The 20884-nt window shown below is 45.0% G+C and overlaps 1 protein-coding gene across 1 annotated transcript in view; it reads right to left on the bottom strand.

The window, feature by feature from the left end:
• Positions 1 to 17616, bottom strand: part of INSC (INSC spindle orientation adaptor protein) — a 299236-nt gene extending 281620 nt beyond the window's left edge. Inside the window, exon 1 of the mRNA XM_088450306.1 lies at positions 17371 to 17616. The gene's annotated coding sequence lies outside the window, so the exon portion shown is untranslated. The remainder of the gene's footprint in view (positions 1 to 17370) is intronic.
• Positions 17617 to 20884: the final 3268 nt, after the last annotated feature.

The raw sequence follows: 20884 nt of genomic DNA, 5'->3' as shown, positions 1-20884 counted from the left end.
CTCACACACAGACACACCATGCACAGGTCACTGATAAAATATCAACGAAGACCGACGACATAGGGCTAGGTGTATTAAGCAGCACTTTTCTAAATCTATGCAACCAAACTGTTTTGGTTGCTGGATTTAGAGGGGCAATAGCAAAGAGTACAAAACACGCCTGGCAGTTTGTATATTATAATATTATTGTCCCTTTAAATCCAGTGTCCGAAACCACACTGGCTTTAAAAAGTGCCGCTTTGTAGATTTAGCCTATTATGTGTCTGTCACACCGGCAGCAGATTACAGCATATTATATCCTGTACACCGTAACCAGGGCCAGACTAACAATGGTGCGGATGGAGCTACAGCTTCAGGCATCCAAATAAAAATAGGCCCATCAACGGCATGATGATGACCAGCTGCCTATCTGGTTACACAGTCAGCCATAAATTAAAATAGTTTTTCTAGTTTTCTCACAAAATGAATACATTCTCTATAAAATGGTGACCTTTCTACCAAAGCTGAGTGACATTGCAAAAGCCGTTTATGATGTAACAAGTCACATGGTCAGAATACGGAGGTGAAAAAATCACTTCCCGCATGCATTTTTCACATTGCCATCTATTTATAATCTATTCATAATCAATCACTTAGGTTAAAATTAGATTACATTACAAGGTCAGTAGACATTAACAGATTGTTATGATCACCTGAATAATCCTATGCAAGGCCTCTAGAGTCTCACTGGTGAGATCTTCAAGCCAATAACAGCTCCCGTTGTTTCTTTAGAGCTAAATATGCTCACCGGTACTTAGGATGCCGCCTGGATTTATGCTCGGAACAGCAGAGGTTTACACGGTAGTACAGCTGATCTCTAGCAGTATATGCGGCTAGTGACTGGAGGCAGGTAGCAGCTAGTGACTGAGAACCAGGAGCAGCAGACCAATACAGTAGTATGAAATAAGTAGAGCTGAATTGTGCGGCAAGGCCGCGACTTCTGGATAGTATGGAGCAGCCAGGCCACGGCAGAGGTCGCAGTACTGATATGACCGTGGAACGACAAGTTCACGGACTGGAGTAGCAGCTCTGTGGAGTAAGTGGAGCGGCTAGGCCGCGGCGCAAAAGTTGCAGCTCATTGGTGGAAGTGGAGTGGCAAGGCCGTGGGCTGAAGTTGCACCTCTGCCGTGGAAGTGGAGCGGCAAGGCCGTGGGCTGAAGTTGCAGCTCTGTGGTAGAAGTGGAGCGGCAAGGCCATGGGCTGAAGTTGCAGCTCAGTGGTGGAAGTGGAGCGGCAAGGCCGTTGGCTGAAATTAGAGCTCTGTGGTTGAAATGGAGCCGCAAGGCTACGGGCTGAAGTTGCAGCTCTGTGGTGGAAATGAAGCGTCAAGGCCGCAGCTATAAACAAAAATGCAGGCAAAATCCACAGGGTCTGGTAGAATTCCGACTGGCAGAGATTCTTTTTGAGTTTGGACAGGGACCACGGTCTACGCACGAGGCATAAACACTAATCGGCAAGGAGGAGCAGACCCGGCTGCCTTATAACAGAGAGCTCCACCAATCAGCGTGAAAACAACCAGATTACAAAATAGCAAGCACTTGTAGCGCTGCACGTCTATCCGGCAACCCCAGCAGTACCAGTGGCCGCTAGGTGTCTTGGTCCCCCAGCAGGCGCCTTCCACGTTGCCTGCCAACCCGCGAGACTGTCGGGCCCTGCAGCCAGAAGACACGGTGTCCCAGTTGCCCGGCGACTACCAGAACCTGAGAAGGTGACAAGCCGCGACAGCAGCTTGCAACACAGATACAGTCAATAACTGACAATTCTGTAGCAAGTCACATAATCAGTTTATTGAGGGTATAAATAACATCCTACCACCATTCCTGTCCATCTATCCTTAAGGTTAAAATAAGCTTACATTATAAGGTCGGTAGACATTAACAGATACAGCCGACAGCTGACAGTTCTATAGCAAGTCACATGATCAGTCTTTTGAGGTTATAAATCACATTTTACCTGCATTTCACCAATACTTTCTATCTATTGAGGGCCTAGGCTATCTATGTATCATTTTAATATCTAACATTTATGTTAAAAAAAAACATACCTTACATTGTGACATGTAATATCAGCAGATACAGATGATAAATGACAGTTCTCCACAAAATGGTGACCTTTCTACCAAAGCTGAGTGACATCACAAAGGCTGTTTATGATGCAACAAGTCACATGGTTAGTATACCAAGGTGAAAAATCGCCTCCTGCATTAAATCAAATTGACTGAGGTCACCTGTTGTCAAGCATGGATATCCTTAAAGCCTGGACTGTTAGGGTGCCTTGTGGACAGAGTTTAGGAACCTCTGCACTGCACAGTCAGTAGGCATATTAACAGTTACAGTTGATAACGAACATTTCTATATCAAGTCACATGATCTGCCTATTGTGGTGATAAATCACATCCTACCTGCATTTAACCATTGCTAAATATCTATCATTATTTTCATATATTATATTTAGGTTAAAGTAAGCCTACCTTACATTGTGATAGGTCATATCAGCAGATACAGTTGATAACGGACCGTTCTCCACAAAACAGTCAGGGCCAGATTAGAAATGGGGCGGATGGAACTACAGCTCCAGGCCTCCACACACAAATAGGCCCATCATCAGCATGTTGACCAGCTGCCTAGCTGGTCACACAGTCAGCCATAAATTAGAATTATTAAAATAGTTTTTCTAGTTCTCACAAAATGATAATTTTTTTCACTTTATGTATTTAGGGAGACATTGGAACTTAGTGTATTGGCGGACACTCCCACATGGCACTGGCCACACCCACACATGCATAGGTCACACCCACAGGGCCCTGGTCACAGCTCCTCCCCTTCGTATCGGCCCATAAACATTTTCGGCCCCAGGCCCATGTGGCCCTAAATCCAGCCCTGCCTGTAGCCAACGCTTTCTATATAGAAGTGTTTACTTTTGGTCTGTTGTGAGAAATAATCAGGATTATAACCCAGAACAGAAGCAATAGGGAGGGGATTAGAGAACTTTTTTTCTGTAAAATGTTATCTGAATGGTTGTGGATTAACCACTACAGATGGTGCTCAGCTTGGTTACTATGGCGGCTACATTACATAGGGAAGCAGACATCTATTATCATTAGCTATGGCCCCCATACACGGTGCAATTTTTTTACATAATTTGGCTGTTTTCTATCGATTGGAATGACCAATCGTATAAAAAGTGCAGTGTGTGGGGATGATCACGATGCCGATGTGCGCCCCCACATTCCTACATCGTCGTCACTGATCAATTGGACCTGCAGAAAAATTTCGACCTATCGTTCACGATTTGAAACCCATCGTTCCGTGTGTGTGCATGATGAACGATGCGATGGACGATTTGTCGCCACTGATCCTGGACACTCCCCTCCACTATTTTTAAATGTTCCAACAGATGCATCGTGAGGTTGTTTGCTGCAAACGATATATCATTAACGATCTGGAGTCGATAACAACCCATCTATATCGTTTGGTCGTTTGTACAGTCGTTCCGTGTGTGGACACAATATCGTATGACCGAGAGTTAAAAAATTTAAGGGAAATCGCAAACGGGATTGGATCGTTTGCAAATCGCACCGTGTATTGGGGCCTTTAGTTGACTCTTGCATTTGGACCACATTAAGAAGATTCTCACTGAAAAATAAAATGTTCCTTTCATAGTTGAATAAATTTTTTTGTTTTTTTTGCATTGAATATATGTTATATATGTCAAATGTGATTTCTAATACAATCTATTGTGTAAGCCTCATCCTTACATTACATTATATCCAGGGCCGGTGCTACCATTAGGCAGCTTTAGGCGACTGCCTAGGGCCGCCGGCCACTAGAGGGCACCGCAGAGTCCACAAAAAAAATGTCTCTTTCAGTCCCAGAGAGGTTGGTTTAGTGTGTGTGAGGGTGGTTTTATTGAGTGCTGACAAGGTTAGTGTATGTGTGTGTGGGTTTAATGAGTGCTGGCGGGGTGAGTGTGTGTATGTGGGGGGAGGGTTAATGGGTACTGACATATATAGGAGCACAGATGTGTGGCATAAATATATTGGGGCATGGATGTGTGGCATAATGTATTGGGGCACAGCTGTATGGTATATAAAGAATTTCTGGCACATGTGTGGCATAATTCATGGCTATGTGGCAAACAGTAACTTTGTTGCACAGTTGTGTGGCATATTATGTATTGGGGCATAAACGTGTAGCATATTATGTATTGGAGGCATTGATGGGTAGCATAATTATGACTTGGGGATACAACTGTGTGACATATAATGAATTGTGGAAGAGAACATATTATGAATTGGGGGCAGGGTTATGAGGCACAGTATGATTTTGGGGCTCTGCTGTGTGGAATATTATTAATTAGCATCACTAATATGTGGCATAGTATGAATTGGAGGGAGCAGGGGCGGTGGGTGAAATGTTGCCTAGGGCGCCCAGACACCTTGCACCGGCCCTTCCCGACTATTGAAAAATCACTTCAGGGAGTTTGTGTAACACTGAAGCGCGCTGTTAAAGGGGGTGTGTCCTACTCTGACCAAGGGGCGTGTCTGGCTCTATTCATGGGTGTATCTAGTGCCGCCCGTGTGAGTAGCCTGCTGTCAGAAGGGGTTTCAGCCAGCTAAGGCTGTACAGTGTTACAGGCAGGCCCCCCAAGAGCTGCAGCGGGGTCTAATCGCGGGAGGCATGGCCATGCCCACTTCCCAAAAAAACCCAACAACTTTGCAGTAGGCAATTGTGCTTTACATTAGTGCTCTAGATAAACGCAGGACTGATTGTTTTGAGGTCGATTTAATTAGCAGCGGCTATACAATTTTTTTTATATAGTTTGCCCAATATTTTTGCAGGCAAAGTATTAAAAATCGATGAAATTCCAAAACCTGTCAGAAATTTCACAGATGAAAATGTGCGCAATCCATCTGTAATTGCTCACAGCCAGGGAAGCGTGAGCTCCAGCCCCCGGCAGGGACAGACGGACCCCTGCAAAGGGTTAGCTGCACCAGGGGTTAAAGTAAGCTGTGACATAAGCCTAATCTCCGGGTGCCATGGCTCCACGCCGTGCCTATGCTCGCAACGCTAAAGTTGGTTAAAAGTTTTCAAAATTAATGATTATAATATGGAAGAGAATACAGTACAGAACACAAAGTACAGAACATCCTTAAAAAAGGAACTATTGGAAAATGCTTTTTGGGAGTAAAATAAAGGTTTTTAGGGGGAGATGTATTAAAGCCTTGGAGAGTGATAAAGTGGAGTGAAAGTACCAACCAATCAGCTCCTATCATTTTTCATACACAGCCTGTAAAATGTCAGTTAGGAGCTGATTGGTTGGCACTTTATCTCTCTACAAGGCTTAGTACATCTCCCACTTAGTCACTCTGTGTAAAGAATAATAGTGGGATAGAGTGGTCTGAAATGTGGGACTGAAATATGGATGTGGTGTATACGTGAAATCGGCTCTATCTTTGCAAAGTAGAGGGTAGATGTATGTACTTATGTTAATTATTGAAATACAATGATATAATATAATCTTTACTGTGTCATATAAGTATCAAGAGCTGGACAACTTACATGTGTTGGCTGTATTGCTTGCAAGTGAAATGTACAAGGTTTAAATACTCTCGCTGCAAATCCAGTAATTGGTTGTTCATGGGAAATTAATATGGCACTCAGGACCCCAAACAGTGCATGTTTTCCATGTCTCCTCACAGAATCACAAGTGAAATAATTACTCCACTTGTGGATCTTTTAAAATGTGTCAGTGAGTAATGAATACACCTGTGCTCCTGCCGGGTGACCTGGAAAACGTGACCTGTGTGGGGTGCTGAGGACAGAGTTTGAGAACCTGTGAGTTAGACCAACAGGAAGGTGTATCAAGCCTTGGAGAGAGGTACAGTACCAACCAATCAGCTTCTGTCACATTACAAAAGAGAGGAGAGAGAGAGAGAGAGAGAGAGAGAGAGAGAGAGAGAGAATACTGATTGACAGGAACTGATTGGTTAGTACTTTATCTCTCTCCACATCTTGATCTTGGGATTGCCACTAACTACTAACTACACAGGTTTTACATCAGGTATGCTACTTGTTTTTGATACAAAAGTATTAATTATTTCTAGTTAACACTTCACACCAACATGGGGGAGTGGGCACATCAATTATGCCCACTCCCCCATAAACAATAACATGATGTTCCCTTCCATATTTGATGGCTCTCCCAATGCTCTTTACTGTGTTATAGACATAATGTGCGTTTTTGTATATATATATATATATATATATATATATATATATACACACTGAATTTCTACACCACTCTGCAAGATTTTATAAAAACAAATATTTAGCTAAATAAAAAGTATTTATTATTATTATTATTCAACTTACAATTCTAGTGCTTGCTGTAGTACAAATGCAGGCTGCAATTCCAAATGTTGAGACCACACAGCCAAACCCAGCCGTCTGACCGGCTATTACACATCTCTGGACTATAGAAGTGAACACAGATTTTGGGTCTGGAGCTTTTTAAACCTCTAACTCCTGTACTATCTCCTGTGTGTTTCACAGATCTGGAACAGAACAGCATTGAAGCTGCGATAATCGGGATGTGACATATATTGAATACAGCGCTGGAGATGACAACATTAAGTTATAAATTAACATGTGAGGTCACAGAAATTTGCTCCTATTAGAATCTCCCCTCAGTACCCAATGGTGTGATGGGACCATCTATCAGACATTTCTTATGGTGCCTACACACGGTCACATTTTTCTTCAGATCTGAATGATAACGATTTTAAAAATTATTCATATCTGAAAGAAAAATCTGACATGTGGGCAACGATGAACGATGCGCGGTACCGTTTGTCAGATAACAATATTTGACATCTGATGTGTTTGCAGTCAGATTTGGAAAATTTCATTAATTTTAATACAAGCTGAAATCGTTCAATCATTTGCAAATCGTTCAATCGTTCATCTGACATATCTGACCGTGTGTATGCACCATAAAGCTTGCGAAAAATGATTTTCACATGATGGCGTAAAATAAATGTAACGTTACAAATATATTAGTGATAGTTTTCATGTTTCTTAATGGTGCACATCTGTGGCCGGAGGCAGGCCACACGGGGTTAATGGCTGCCACAGCAGTGAGGGGGTTAACCCCCGTGCTGTGCTGTCATTTTTAAAAGGACAGTGTAAAAGCACACTGCACATGGTTTATAATAAACTGTATTAAAGTATATATGTATTGCTGCAATGCATTAGTGCATGAAGCAACATATATTTAATAGGCTATGCACTATATGGTTTACATGTATATTTTGTAGAGAAAATGCACTTATTGAATATATGTCTGTATAAGACATGACCAGCCTCTGTGTCTGCAGATACTAGATGCTGTTTGTTATTCCCTTAGCAGGAGGTGTGATGAATAGGGTGACTGGAAGTTCTCTGTGTGAAGGTGTGAATGGTGTCATATAGCCAAACACTACATGTACAGAACTTCCTTTGAAAAGACAATCTGTTTTTAAGAACCTTTTGGATGTCACTGAATAGTGTTAAGGTTGGAAATGCCAAACTGACTGATACTTCCATTGGGAAGGATGATTGTCATTTACTATTTCCTGTGACATGTTATACCAACATTTTAGGAGACAGTATAATAATGATAAATCAGTTTGTGTTGGTGGATTAGGAAGGAGGATATTGAGAGACTCCTTTGAAATGTAATATGTTGTTAATTTATGTTTTCTGAGCTAGAATGATTGGCTAGAAGGAGCACAGGGTGGATTTGCCCCCCTGTGATGTTGTGTGCAAGAATGACATAAAAAGAGGGACTGTGAGCCCTGTATGTGGTACAACCCTGTAACTTCTGTGTGGAGGAGACCTGCTGTATGATTCCTGTATGTGTACATCCTTGTAAATCCTGTGTGGAGAAGAATTGCTGTAACATCCTGTAGGCTGATATTCCCCTTCAGGCGGAAGGGAGGGACTTTTTTAAGACTTTGAGCAATAAACACCTTGCCTGACTTCAATTGTGCCTCAATCCTGCGACCAACAGAATTGCGCAGAACGCTATTCCGTTCTCCTGCTGTTCTGGGTAAGAGCTCCGTGTCTCCAAGTTCAAGCCCTCTGCCAGCTACCGTGCAGACCTGGTCCATTGCGAGGGATCAGGTGGGAACAGCCGACACCAAACAGGAGGTGTGTCCGTAGTTAATCAAACGCATACGCAGCAGAAGCGGTTCCAGGTTCCAAGGCAGGAGCCTGAGTGTACCTAGTAAGCGGTTCCAAACGCCGATGGTAGAGTTTGGTGGTGGCAGCATCGTTGCACGCCCACGACGCAGTGGGCGGAGTCAGTGACAGGCGGTCACTGACGGTGAGTGGGAGTCCAAAAGCGCTAACCCGTGACCAGGGACGGCGTAGGCGAAAGGCGTCCGGTCACAACATCGTAATAGCACAAATTCAGCCAATACCAATGTAGCCACTACCAGTGGCGTCTAGGGATGGCCATCAACTATTCAAAATCATTAATGGTTTATGGCCAATGTCGAATGTTTTTGACATCAATGGGGGAGAACCAGATGGTTTCCCTCCATCGATGTAATAGCACAACCGAAAGTTAAAAAAATAAAGTGCCGGGACAAGGAGCATAGCTCCGCCCCGCAGCACCTGTGAATCCCCGCACCATGCTCTGATTGACTGGCCCGTAAGCCAATCAAAAGACAGGGATGACCATCGATTGGGTAAACAATCGATGGTTAACCAATGAATAGCTTGTAACCATCGATGGTTACGTGCTATTTAACCATCAATGGTTACACAACCGATGGCCACTCCTAGTAGTGTTCCTTCCCACGGTGACACCCAGTGTAGGGAGGCATGCTGGCAAAAATGGGGCGTGACCTCACAGACAGGGGGCATGGCCTCACAGCCCAAACCTTGGTCCGTGGTTATCACTGGGGTGGTGGGAGGTTTCCAGGAGGTGCGGAGAGCCGACTCCCTCACTGTGACAGGAGCCGAGTGCTGCATTTAATGCTACAGTGCAGCACGCAGCTCCTGTCACTAAGGGGGAGCCTGCACCTTGGTGTCACCCCTCGGCGGGTGACACCCGGGTGCAGCCCGCACCCCCCTTATGACGCCACTGGTCACTATGATCCTGCACAGTTACAGTGTAGCAAGCATAGACAGACAGGCATGCATGCAAAAAACTAATGGGGAGATTTATCAAATCTTGGAGAGAGTTAAAATGGAGAAATTGTCCATGCTTTGGGGGTATCTATCATGGGTGTAGGGTGTGTGGTAGACACGGGCCCCTCGCTCCAGGGGGACCACACCGCACACCCTGCACCCATACAACTATACTCTGTGGAGCATCGGGTTAGCGCTGCAGCAGATATCACTTGGAATTTGTGCCATGCTTGCGGAGTCCTGCACATCCACAATGCTGAATCTAATGCACCGCAGAGAAAGGGGAGGGGCTGCATAGAGCCTGCCCATGCAATCCCTCCTCCCTTAAACCACCTCTGTGCCCTTACCAAAAGATCAGCGCCCAACTGTCATTTTACAGGCTGTGATAGAAAACTTACAGTTGGAAGCTTATTGGTTGCTATGGGCAACTTCATTTTATCACTCTCCCAGAATTGATACATATCCCCCTATGTGATAACCAACTCAGTGGCTGGAAAGCGGTGGACATTTTAGCGTAGCACTTATCTATCTGCTGAAATACTTTGCTCTCATTGGCATCACCAAAGAGGAAAATATAACGAGCATATGACAAAAGCTAAACCCATTTTTAGAGAGTCAGCCATTTTCTTGTAGTTCAGGTGACATGGCAGAGATGAGCGTTTAGTCTGCCTGCCCAGAAGTCTGGGGATATCTCCCAATATTCCAGGGGTCTCCTACACAATTCAGGAGGTTAGGTAACTACGGGCGTAATTCAGCGATGTACACAAACCCGATGGTTCACTTACATCTCCGATGGTCCCTGGATCCCCGGATGCTGCTCTGACACACATTCTAGTGTTGTTAGTTGTGCTCTGTGGGTTAAGTGTTCGTACTTGTTTTATATTTATTACTGATGGAATATGAATATGTTCTTCATTTGCTGTTTTTAACATAAATCCTGGAGCTTATATGGTAAATGTGTCAGCAAAAGCCCTCAAGAGCTACTATTATATAATATTAGTACCATATCCATTATTAAATCTTTTCTGGCGTTTACATCTGCAAAACACATTTTGTTATACATAGAATGCTGCGGATCAACTTAATGATATTCATCATTTCCTCATTCTGGATTTGGTTGTGCACATTATGCAAGTAATGTCTTCTCAACCATTCGTGAATGCAGTAATCTTTAAAGAAGTGTGTTACCTAGGAGACTGCAAGCATGGTTCTCAGACGCTGTACGAGTGTGATGCAGGGACTGTAGACCTCATTCAGAGTCGGTTGTTGCGGCCGCTCGGTCGTACACCACCGATGTTTGTTAAACTACGCATGCGTAAAATTCGCAATGCGCGTGCAGAAACTAGCTATTACGATCAGAAATTGCTCTCTCCTTGAACACAGCCAGGTCGTTAGTTTGGGTGACAGGATGAGGCGTTTGTTGGTGGTAACAGGGGAAGGTGCTTGTGAACGGGGGAGTGGAGATCCGAACGCAGGCGTGCCTGACTATGCAAACGGCGTTTTATGGGAGTGCATAATTAACTAAGTAGTGTCATGGCACATGTGACATGGGAGGTTTTTACACTGACTTGATTGTAGTGCTTACAAGACAGTATGGTCAACCTTAACCTCTACGAACAGCTCCGATGGTTCCCGATGGTCTCGATTAATCCTTATATGCCTGGAGATGATGTGTAACGTGAACGAGAAGGGGGCGTATTTTTAGTCTTACGACTGCATCCTCCCCTCGCTCGTCCAGCTAACAATCCCATCTTAACGACGCAACTTGCGAGCGCTTCATTTGCATATCCGGCCCCTTTTACCTTACGTCCGAGCGGCCGCAACGACCGACTCTGAATCAGGCCCTGTGTGTAGAGTAGATCACATTTCCTAGATATTTCCAAATACTTCAGTAACTCCTGATTATAATGTTTATCTGGGCTGTAAGCGTGAATTGGTAATACGGCTATGAGCCAGGTAATGAGTTTATTTGCCGCTTCTATCATCCAGTTTATATGTCCTGTATCACACATATAATATGAAGACAAATGATACACTACAGAGCTTTTCCCCTGATGTCTTTTGAAGATTTCTGGAACTGGCGTTATGACGGCGGGACACAAACATCACATTCGCTTCCTCAGTGTACGGACATAAAAAAACTCAGAAATGGCTTAATGGGTTCCATAAAATCGCACTAAATTACAGAATCTCTTTTAACTAAATGACAAAATATATTTGTCTGCACTTAATCCGTGTTTACACGGCTGTGGAAGGAAATGATTGTAAAGGACACAAATTAGGGGGGGGCGCCAATGTAATTAATCTGTTATTCTGCTGCAGATGGGAGAATTAATATTTCCACATTTTGCTGATGGATTGGTAACAAATGTGAAGCTACTGAGTGATAAATGTATCAAATGTTTTATTTATTTATTCAGTGACATCATCAAAAAAACTTTCCCTTCACTTTGTAGTTGGAGATTGTATTAGGAAGTGACTGGGGATAATAACTGCTTCATACATATGGGAAACAATACAGTAACTGAGAGATGCTCTTTATGGGGCTCATTCTGAATTGGACGCAGACGTGGTCACGGCTGTGTCTTTTGCCGCAGTCACGCCTGCTTCTTTATGCAAATGGAGCTACAAGCCCTTCCCTGGCGTAAAACTGTACGTCCGAATGTGCAAGGACTGAGACGCCCACTGTCCGTGTCCGTACACGCTGTAATACCGATTGGTTCGTCCCTAGACGCCACCATCGGTCGCGCCATAGAAACTAGCACCAGCCCTGTGGCCTCATATGTGAGCGGCTGGGCGTCTTTATATGCAGCCACTATCGGTGAGACGCCAACGGCACTCCCATAAGTCGCAACATCTGAGTCATTTTAGCCGCCCCCATGTTACCTCCCAGTGCACGTCCAGGAACGCCCCTTACATTTCTGCTACCGTACGTTTAAATTTGATCTGCGACTCTGTAAGAGTATAATTGGGCCACATGCGCTGTGCGACTCCGAAGCAACGTGCCCCGAAGGAAATAACATTGGCCTTTTGTGCGAATATCAGCAAAATGGTATTCATAGCGGAATCTGAAGACCCTCGAACATAGGGGCTAATTCAGCTGAACGCAGATTCCCGATTTCCCGATTGTCGAAGCTGACTGGACGGTAAACTTCCATCCATCAATAATTGTCCCCATCTTGCTTTTGCTTAGACACTTCTGTGACGGTCACAGCGGACCAACCGTTACTAGAGATGAGCGACTTTTTTTTCTTCGTAAAATTCTAATTGCTGTGTGCTCTATGTAACCGCTTAAGGCCCCCATACATCAGCAATTGATTGCAGCAATCGTGCAATTTGCAATCGATTGTGTATAAAAATCCCCTTTTTCAATCGATTGTGGCAATTCTGCAATCGATTGAAAAAGGGAAGGATTTTTATACACAATCGACTGCAAATTGCACGATTGCTGCAATCAATTGCTGATGTATGAGGGCATTAACACAGAGCATCAGTACTCCAATTTAAGAAGAACAATCTGCTTCATATAATATTGAGTAAGTACATACAATGCAGCTCTGCTCAAATGCATCACTTTAGAGCAGTCCCCAAGTAGCCCCAACAGGTCATGTTTAGTGGATGTCTTTAATCATGGACAGGTGAATTAATCTAAGTTGCTGGGTCAGTAATTATCACACCTGCTTCCACATGCAGAGATCCTCAAAACATGACCTGTTGGGAAACCTTGAGGGTTGAGGTTGAGAACCACTGCTTTAGAGTTAGGAATAGCCATCGACTATCGATGGTTTACAACCATCGATAGTTTACGGTCAATGGACAAATAATTTTGCCATCGATTTGGGTAAGTCCAATAATGCACAACGGCAGCGAAAGTCCAATGACGAGTTGGTCACATGAACGGCCAAATATCGATGGCTCCATATCGATGATTTAAAAAAATAAAAATAAACGTCCCCGCACAAGTGAGTAACAAGAGTGTAAACAGACATATTTTCAGAAATCATTTTTTTTCTCCAGAAACAATATATTGCATTGCTCTATATATTCTCTAACCCTGGTCCTCAGACTATGCAGAGGCTGGTGGAGCAATTAAAGCTGGAGGTGAGCGTAGAGAGAATCAAGGATCCATCATATGGAGATAAATTATAAGAAAAACTCCGGGGACAATTAAAAGAAACCTTTATATGCAGAGCACAGCACCTATACTACGTGAGTAGGGTACGCATGACTCCACCCTCTTAGTGAATATTGTATACATATAGAAAACCAATTTGGAATACCTAACGAGCTGGAGGGACAAAGAAACCTTTTGGGGAAAACATTTGTTTATCTGAACGTGAGTCTGGGTACGCTCCTATTATACCTGACCAACTAATAGAATCACGCTACTTCCCCCTATCTATATATACTATATAGACATTACTAAGAACATTTATCAGCTTTTTAAGACAGTTTTTTCTGTATTTACTCTTTTTCATGTATTAAATGGATAACGCTTGGAGACCCCGAGAACTCTACATATAAGGGGATATACGCCAGGATCTTCTATCTGCAATAAGGACTCAGGCCCTGATTCAGAGCCGGACGCTCTGAATCAGTGCCCTCCCTCTCTTTTTTTAGAGCGGCCTCCTGGTCGCTCGCATAGCTGTGGGTGACCACCCATAGCTATAGCGAGCAGCCAGGAAGATGGTCGCGATGCGAACACCTCCATCTGGCCAGCACCGGCACGTCCCTGGCACGCCCACCAAAGAGGGCGTGCTGTCACTCACCATCGACAGCACGCCCCCTTTGTAGCGAGACCCAATGTGGCGGCTTGCCCGTCGCTATCCGGGTCTCGTGCATGCGCATTGGGCCTCCGTCGTGCGCATGCGCATTGGGCCAACATCAACCCGCTTGCGAGCGCTCAGCGCTCGCGAGCGGGTCTGAATTAGGCCCTAAGTACCATACCACTTGTTTTGTATCTTCATATTTGTATATCCAGCGCCACCCGGATACACAATCTTTTTTGTCATCTGGTCCTCAGGACCCCTAACAGGTCACATGTTACATACACCTGTGCACCTGTTAGGTGGTATTATAAATTATCACATTTTAACCTGGAAAACATGAACTGTCTGGGGTCCTGAGGGCCTGATTCAGAGCCGGACGCTCTGAACGAGCGCCCGCTCTGAATCAGGGCGTTTTTTTTTTTTTTTTTTTGGTGCATCCTCCTGGACGCTCACATAGCTGTGGGTTACCACCCACAGCTTATGCGAGAGTCCATAATGATGGTCGCGATGGTCAAGACCATCGGGCTTGCGACGAGACCCTGTGGTAGGGTCTCGGTGACCGCAAGCCCTGGAGTGATTTTGGCTCTATCAAAGCCAAAATCACTCCCACTGACATCACTAGTGATGTCAGTGGGGCCGGACCCAGACGGTAGGCGTTCCCATGGGAACGCCTCAGTCTGGCAGCCACGCCCCGGCACGCCCACCAAAGGGGGCGTGCTGTCACTCAACATCGACAGCACGCCCCCTTTGGTGCGAGACCCGGAGCGACGGCTTCCCCGTCGCTAGCCGGGTCTCGCGCATGCACACGATGGAGCTCCCTCCGTCGTGCGCATGCGCACTAGGGCACCATCGACCCGCTTTGCGAGCGCTCAGCGCTCGCGAGCGGGTCTGCATCAGGCCCTGAGTTTGAGAACTACTGCTCTAATGGTGCCCATATAGCTATCGGGGCAATTCCCCATTCAACATGTTGGACAATCCCAATCTGCCGATCCCGACCCAAAAATGATCCCAATTGGCGAGTCGGGATATTTAACATGCTGCATATTGCCATTGTCCACCGATCTGTGTGGATCAGCGTTGGCGTATCGGGGAATCGGCCCGGTAGATGAATGGCCCACATAACGCTATGATTACAAACTGCAACAAGGCCTCAGTGTTCTCCAGCTGATCACTCACAGTGGACCATTGTGTCTCCGCATTCCTCCCTCGTTATTGGGATTTCTCTCTCACTGGCAACTGTCTGGAATGTTATCCTGGAATTCTGCAGTCAGCTTACAGACACAGTATCCAATACAGTGCTAAAAACTATGGTCATTTATAAATAAAATACAACAGCGCAACTGCCCAGCATTTACAGCCATTCTATAGGTCACTAATATCAAGCTGGGCGTGGTATAAACGATCGACAATGTAAAGGTCGACACCGGATGGTCGACCGAGACAAAACGTCAACTGACAAAAGATCAAAAGTGCAGAAGGTCTACAGGTTTAAATAGTCGACACAAAAAAAAGATTACCGCAAAAATGGTCGACCCGTTGATTTTTTTTATTTGGCTTTAACCCTCCCCTGGTGCGGTGCCTGATCCTAACCCTCCTCAAGTGCCTAACCCTCCCCCCAGTGCCTAACCATCACCGGCCCCTCCGACAGCCTAACCCTCCCCCAACTGCCTAACCCTATCCCTAACCTTAAAAAGTTTTTTAAAAAATATGTTAACCATGTGTCTCGACCATTTGAACTTGCCAACCTTCTGACTCTGTCGAACTTCTGTACTGTCGACACTTTGTGCCTGTCGACCTATTGCATGTGGACCATCTGGTGTCGACCCATTGACTGTCGACCTTTGTCAATCCTCTATCCAGATACCATCACGTTATTCATTTGATGAAGCCCATTTATCCCTGTACATAGCGGTCATTAGTAGTCAGGTGGAGAAGTCTGGTTATCGAGTTTGGTAATCAAACCACCCTATTATCAAGATCACTTCTTGGGGCTAATTTAATAACCACAGCAACCCAATCCAAGCTCAGATTTCAGCATAAGCGCGTTAATTTCACCTTCTCTGTATATAAGTCCCTCCGTCTACTATTCACACATAATTATTAATTCAATACACCAGCGCTTCCCAAAACTCCGTCCTCAACGCTCACTAACAGCCCAGGTTTTAAGGTTATCCATGCTTAGCACAGGTGACGTAATTAGTACCTCAGTCAGTTTGATTATACCAAGCATTGATATCCTTAAAGCAGGGGTTCCCAACCACTGTCCTCAAGGCACACTAACAGCCCAGGTTTTAAGGCTATCCATGCTTAGCACAGGTGACGTGATTATTACCTCAGTCAGTTTGATTATACCATCTGTGTACAAGCATTGATATCCTTAAAGCAGGGGTTCCCAACCACTGTCCTCAAAGCACACCAACAGTCCAGGTTTTAAGGATAGCCATAGTTGAGCACAGGTGACTTAATTAGTACCTTAGTTATTTTGATTTAACCATCTGTGCTTAAGCATGGACATCACTAGAACCAGGACTGTTAGTGTGCCTTGAGGACCGAGGTTGGGAATCACTGCCTGGACTGTTATACCCCTTTTACACTAGCTCCAATAACCCGGGTTTTTACACGTGAACGCGCAGCGACCTGGGTTACTGTGCAGTGTGCAAGTGCCGGATTTAAATAAGCCGGGTCAACATTTCAACCCTGGTCCCGTTCTCTGCATAGGAAGAGCCAGCGCTGGGAGACGTGATGAGCTGGAGCTTGGAGTTGATCTCATTATGCTGATGGCGTCATTGACGCGGCATTAGTGCAGGGTCGGGCCGCCCGTCTGTATGGGGTCTCAGCCGGCTCGCACCTGGGATGGGCACGCGGACAAAATCCCCGGTGCGACCCGGCAGTCAGATGTAAAAGTAATATTAGGGTGCTCGAGGACTGAGTTTGGAAAACCCTGCAATACACCGATTGTAGTTGTGTTTTTTTTTTTTTTATTCATCACTATATGTTTTATTATTATGAGAAATGACAGAAACAGATCAGTCTCTCCCACACAGGAAATGTCAGAACCTGAAAACACGTCAAAAAGCGCCATTTGCACGATGCTAATCCTGTCGCCTGGCAGTAAAACCTCACCCAGAAGTGCGAAAACTGCTAAGATAACTTCTCCGCCAGCTGTCGTAACTTTACCAAGACTGTTACTAATGGAATTACTGCTGTATTACGCTACTGGAAACCCATGAAATAATATGCAGTTACTTTCCAAAACTACATCACACCATGAAGCAAGGAGGCTAATTTCTCAAGTATCTGAAGCTTCAGCACCAGAGAGAGCCTCAGCAGCACTGTGACACTAGTACAATGTTTAATCTACTTTGAAAGTTGGCAAAACTTACGTCCAGACCCGTTGGAGGTTGCAGTGAAAACGAAAATGACTCGCCGTCACGTTGTCTCGTAAACCAGCGTGTTAATGGGTGAAATGTGTTGGTTGGGGCTGACAGCTGTGGACCTCGCTCTCACTTGTACGTATCCTGCAGGAGAATGAGAAGCCTTGTACGTTTTCCTCACAAGACTGTGTCCCACTGCCAGCGAGATTCTGCATAGTTTCTGTTAGGCTGGAGTCCAAAACGACTCGGAATAATTCTATTTTCGTCTGCCATCACAAAGGAAATATTTTCACAGATTTGTGGTGAGGCCCCAAATTCAAGCACGTTGGTCAAGCTTTGAGGATGGTAATTAGAGACCTTTGGGAGAGTTACAGGGTAATGTGAGTGGAAAAGGATGCGGGAAAGAGAGAGAGAGAGAGAGAGAGAGAGGGACGGCAATCTTCTTCTGGAGAAAATAACACACCAGCCTAATGTTTATGTACCATGCTTACATGAGCTTTGGAATAGCTGTTTAGTCCTTTGGAAATGATACCCTACAGCCAGGCAAACTTTCTAGCTCTGGCTCCTATGGCATGCTGGGACTTGTAGTTTCACAGGACAGCCAGATGTTGCCCTACGCACGCTTCAAACTATCCTCTTCATTTACGACATCTCTGGAGCAATTAAAACCTCAGAAACTGTGAAAGGGAGGTACTGTAGCTCTGGGGATGTTGGAGAGGCAAAAAAAGAGTGCATTCTGAGACTTGTAGTTCCACAAATTCAGTCCTTCAGTACTGTGTTAAACTCTTACGCTTCTGATGGTAGAAAAAAAATATTAACATTGGGAAGTTTCAGTAAAAGAAAAGGGGGAAAGAAAAAGGCTCATGAGACTAAACACATGATTTACTAATCTGCAGCATCCGGAGTCTTAATGTTTTATGTGTGACAGGTGTTTCCTTAAGACGCTCACTGTTAGTCCTCTTAAGAAACTTTTCCTAAACTGAACGCGCTGCAGAAGAAGCATCGGCCAATGATGGGCCCCTCTCCCAGCTTATTTTCCTTCCAGTGAGGTGAAACACTGTGGTTTCCTGCAATAAAATATTCCCAGACATCTTTTTTTTTTTTTTGTTGGAAGTGCAAAACTTACAACTTTCAGCCTCCAGTGTTCACAAGATCTCCAGACCCAGACGGGGGATATGTGAGCTCCAGGCCCTTCTCACATCATAGGCCCGCCAGATGAAACAAACATAAGTAACTTTTTTTTTTCCTGTGGATTTTTCAGCTTTTCCTCACAGGAACAAACGGTGTGCGGCCATGCAGGTAGAACATTGGACTTGAACTACGCAGAGTCGCAGACACGCCTACATTTCACAGGCATGCTGTAGAACAGCTGTGGAAAATGGACGCAGTTGAGGAGTGGCGCGGGTTTGAGCTGGCTAAGGGGAGGAGTCGGGCGAAGTTAAGGCGTTCCTAGTACAGAAGTGGCGCACGGGTCCGCTTCAGTCTGAGGAGCGGTGCAAAACAAAAATTTCATTTTGCAGAGCAAGATTACTGTAAGGCGATGTAGTTTTGGAAAAGGGGCATTTTCAGGGGCGATCCCGCTACTATAGTGAAAATCAGCTCAGCACTATTGATTAACAATTAGTTACAGTATATAGCGCGCACATACTCTGCAGCGCTTTACAAAGAATAATTAGTAATTTTCTTTAGTCCCTGCGCCAGTGGAGCTTACAATCTATATTCCTTACTAAATGGAGACACATTCAGACTAGGGCTAATTTATTTGTCAGGAGCCAATTAACCTACAGTACTAGTAAATTTTTGAGTATGGGAGAAATATTGGAGTACCTGGAGTAAACCCAGGCAAACATGGGAGAACATACAAACTCAACACAGTAAGGGCCTTGGTGTGAATCGAGACCTTAATGCTGTGAGGCCTGCGCCAACCAATCATAATCATTTTCCCACAGTGTCAGCCATGCAGGATTGGCGCCGCAATGGGGGTGCGGGCCGTACCAGGGTGTCACCCTCGGAAGGTGTGACACCAAAATGCCGGCTCCTCCTCAGTGACAGGAGCTGGGTGCTCCAGTGTGACACTATCCTGTCAACAGTGCAGGCACAGGTCTCCGGGGGGGATTTCCCTATAGGCCACGCCCCTTATGTTAGACCATGCCCCCTCTTCACGCGAGGGGGGCTATGGCGTGCACACCGGGTGTCACCAGATCCGGTGATGCCTCTGATTGGCAGCAAATCTGAAATGAGCAATCGTATATAAGGTAACCTTAGTCCGTTAGATGTGTAATGAAGGATTGAGGGGTCTATTTACTAAGCAGTGTTGGGAGACAGAGTGAAAAGTGATAAGAAAGTGATAAGGTGCCAGCCAATCTGCTCCCAACTGTCATCTCACAGCCTGTGTTTGAAAAATGACAGTTGGGAGCTGATTGGCCGGCACCTTATCACTTTCTTATCACTTTTCACTCTGTCTCCTAACACTGCTTAGTAACTAGACCCCATAGTCTCTATTAGTTGAGCAAAAACTACCTCTGCAAATCAGTTCCATGAAGCCATGTAGCAGAAATATTAACATAAACACATGGGTAAAGATTTGGGTTTTAGGCAAAGCCAAGCCCTAGAACTGAGTTGTTATAAACAGAAACTCTACTTAACAATCGTATAAACTGTGTTGGGAATGAAACCCAAACCCCTCATCAAGTAAAATACAGGTCTGCGTCATGAATGTGTCTGGTTGGCCCTTCAATGGCTCCAATTCGTCTGGTTGTGTCTCCTACAAAGAAATGTTCAGAATTTGATGACTTCATTCTTGAGATTCTCTCCACATTTGTATTACATTTTATTTTATTTTTTTAAACAGTTTTGGGTTAAACAGATAAATCCGTTCACCGGTTACCCTATAAACTCAGATTTGAGGGCCTGATTCAGCATTGCACGCAAATTCCCGATTATCGAGAAATTGCTCGTGCGAGTGTGTAGAAAGGGTCCCGCGTGATCACACGCAGACCCTTCTATATCGCTGCCTGATTGACAGGCAGAGACATTTAAGGGGCAGTATGGGGGCGTGTCCTAGGAGTGACATTGCAAGACCTGATCTAATCTACACCTGCTCTGTGTGGCTCCTGCGTAGATCGGAATACATTGATAAACTTCAAAAATATTGCTCAAGCATAGACCTATGAATCATCAGCCCCAATACTTATTGGGCCACCTGCAGCATAACATGCCTGTTACTGAACTGAAAAAAAAAAAAACCTTAGCAATGAAGTTCATACACTGTAGGGGATGTAGTTAGCAGACCGGCGGCCGGGATGCCGCCGGTCTAAATCCCGACGCTAGAAGTCCGACAAGGGACTTAAGATAGGCGTCAAAATACTCCTCTTAGCTGTTAGCCGTTGGGGGGGAGTGTTAGGTTTAGGAAGCATAGCGGGTTTAGTGTTAGTTATTTTTTTTTGGGGTGGGGGTTGGGGTTAGGCACGAAGGGGGGAGACCTAGGTTTAGGCACTAACGTGGAGGGTTAGGGGTGGGGAGG

Source organism: Taudactylus pleione, unplaced genomic scaffold, assembly GCF_031769625.1.
Source record: "Taudactylus pleione unplaced genomic scaffold, aTauple2 ptg000515l, whole genome shotgun sequence".
Taxonomy (NCBI): domain Eukaryota; kingdom Metazoa; phylum Chordata; class Amphibia; order Anura; family Myobatrachidae; genus Taudactylus; species Taudactylus pleione.
This window is presented reverse-complemented; position numbering and strand designations above follow the sequence as displayed.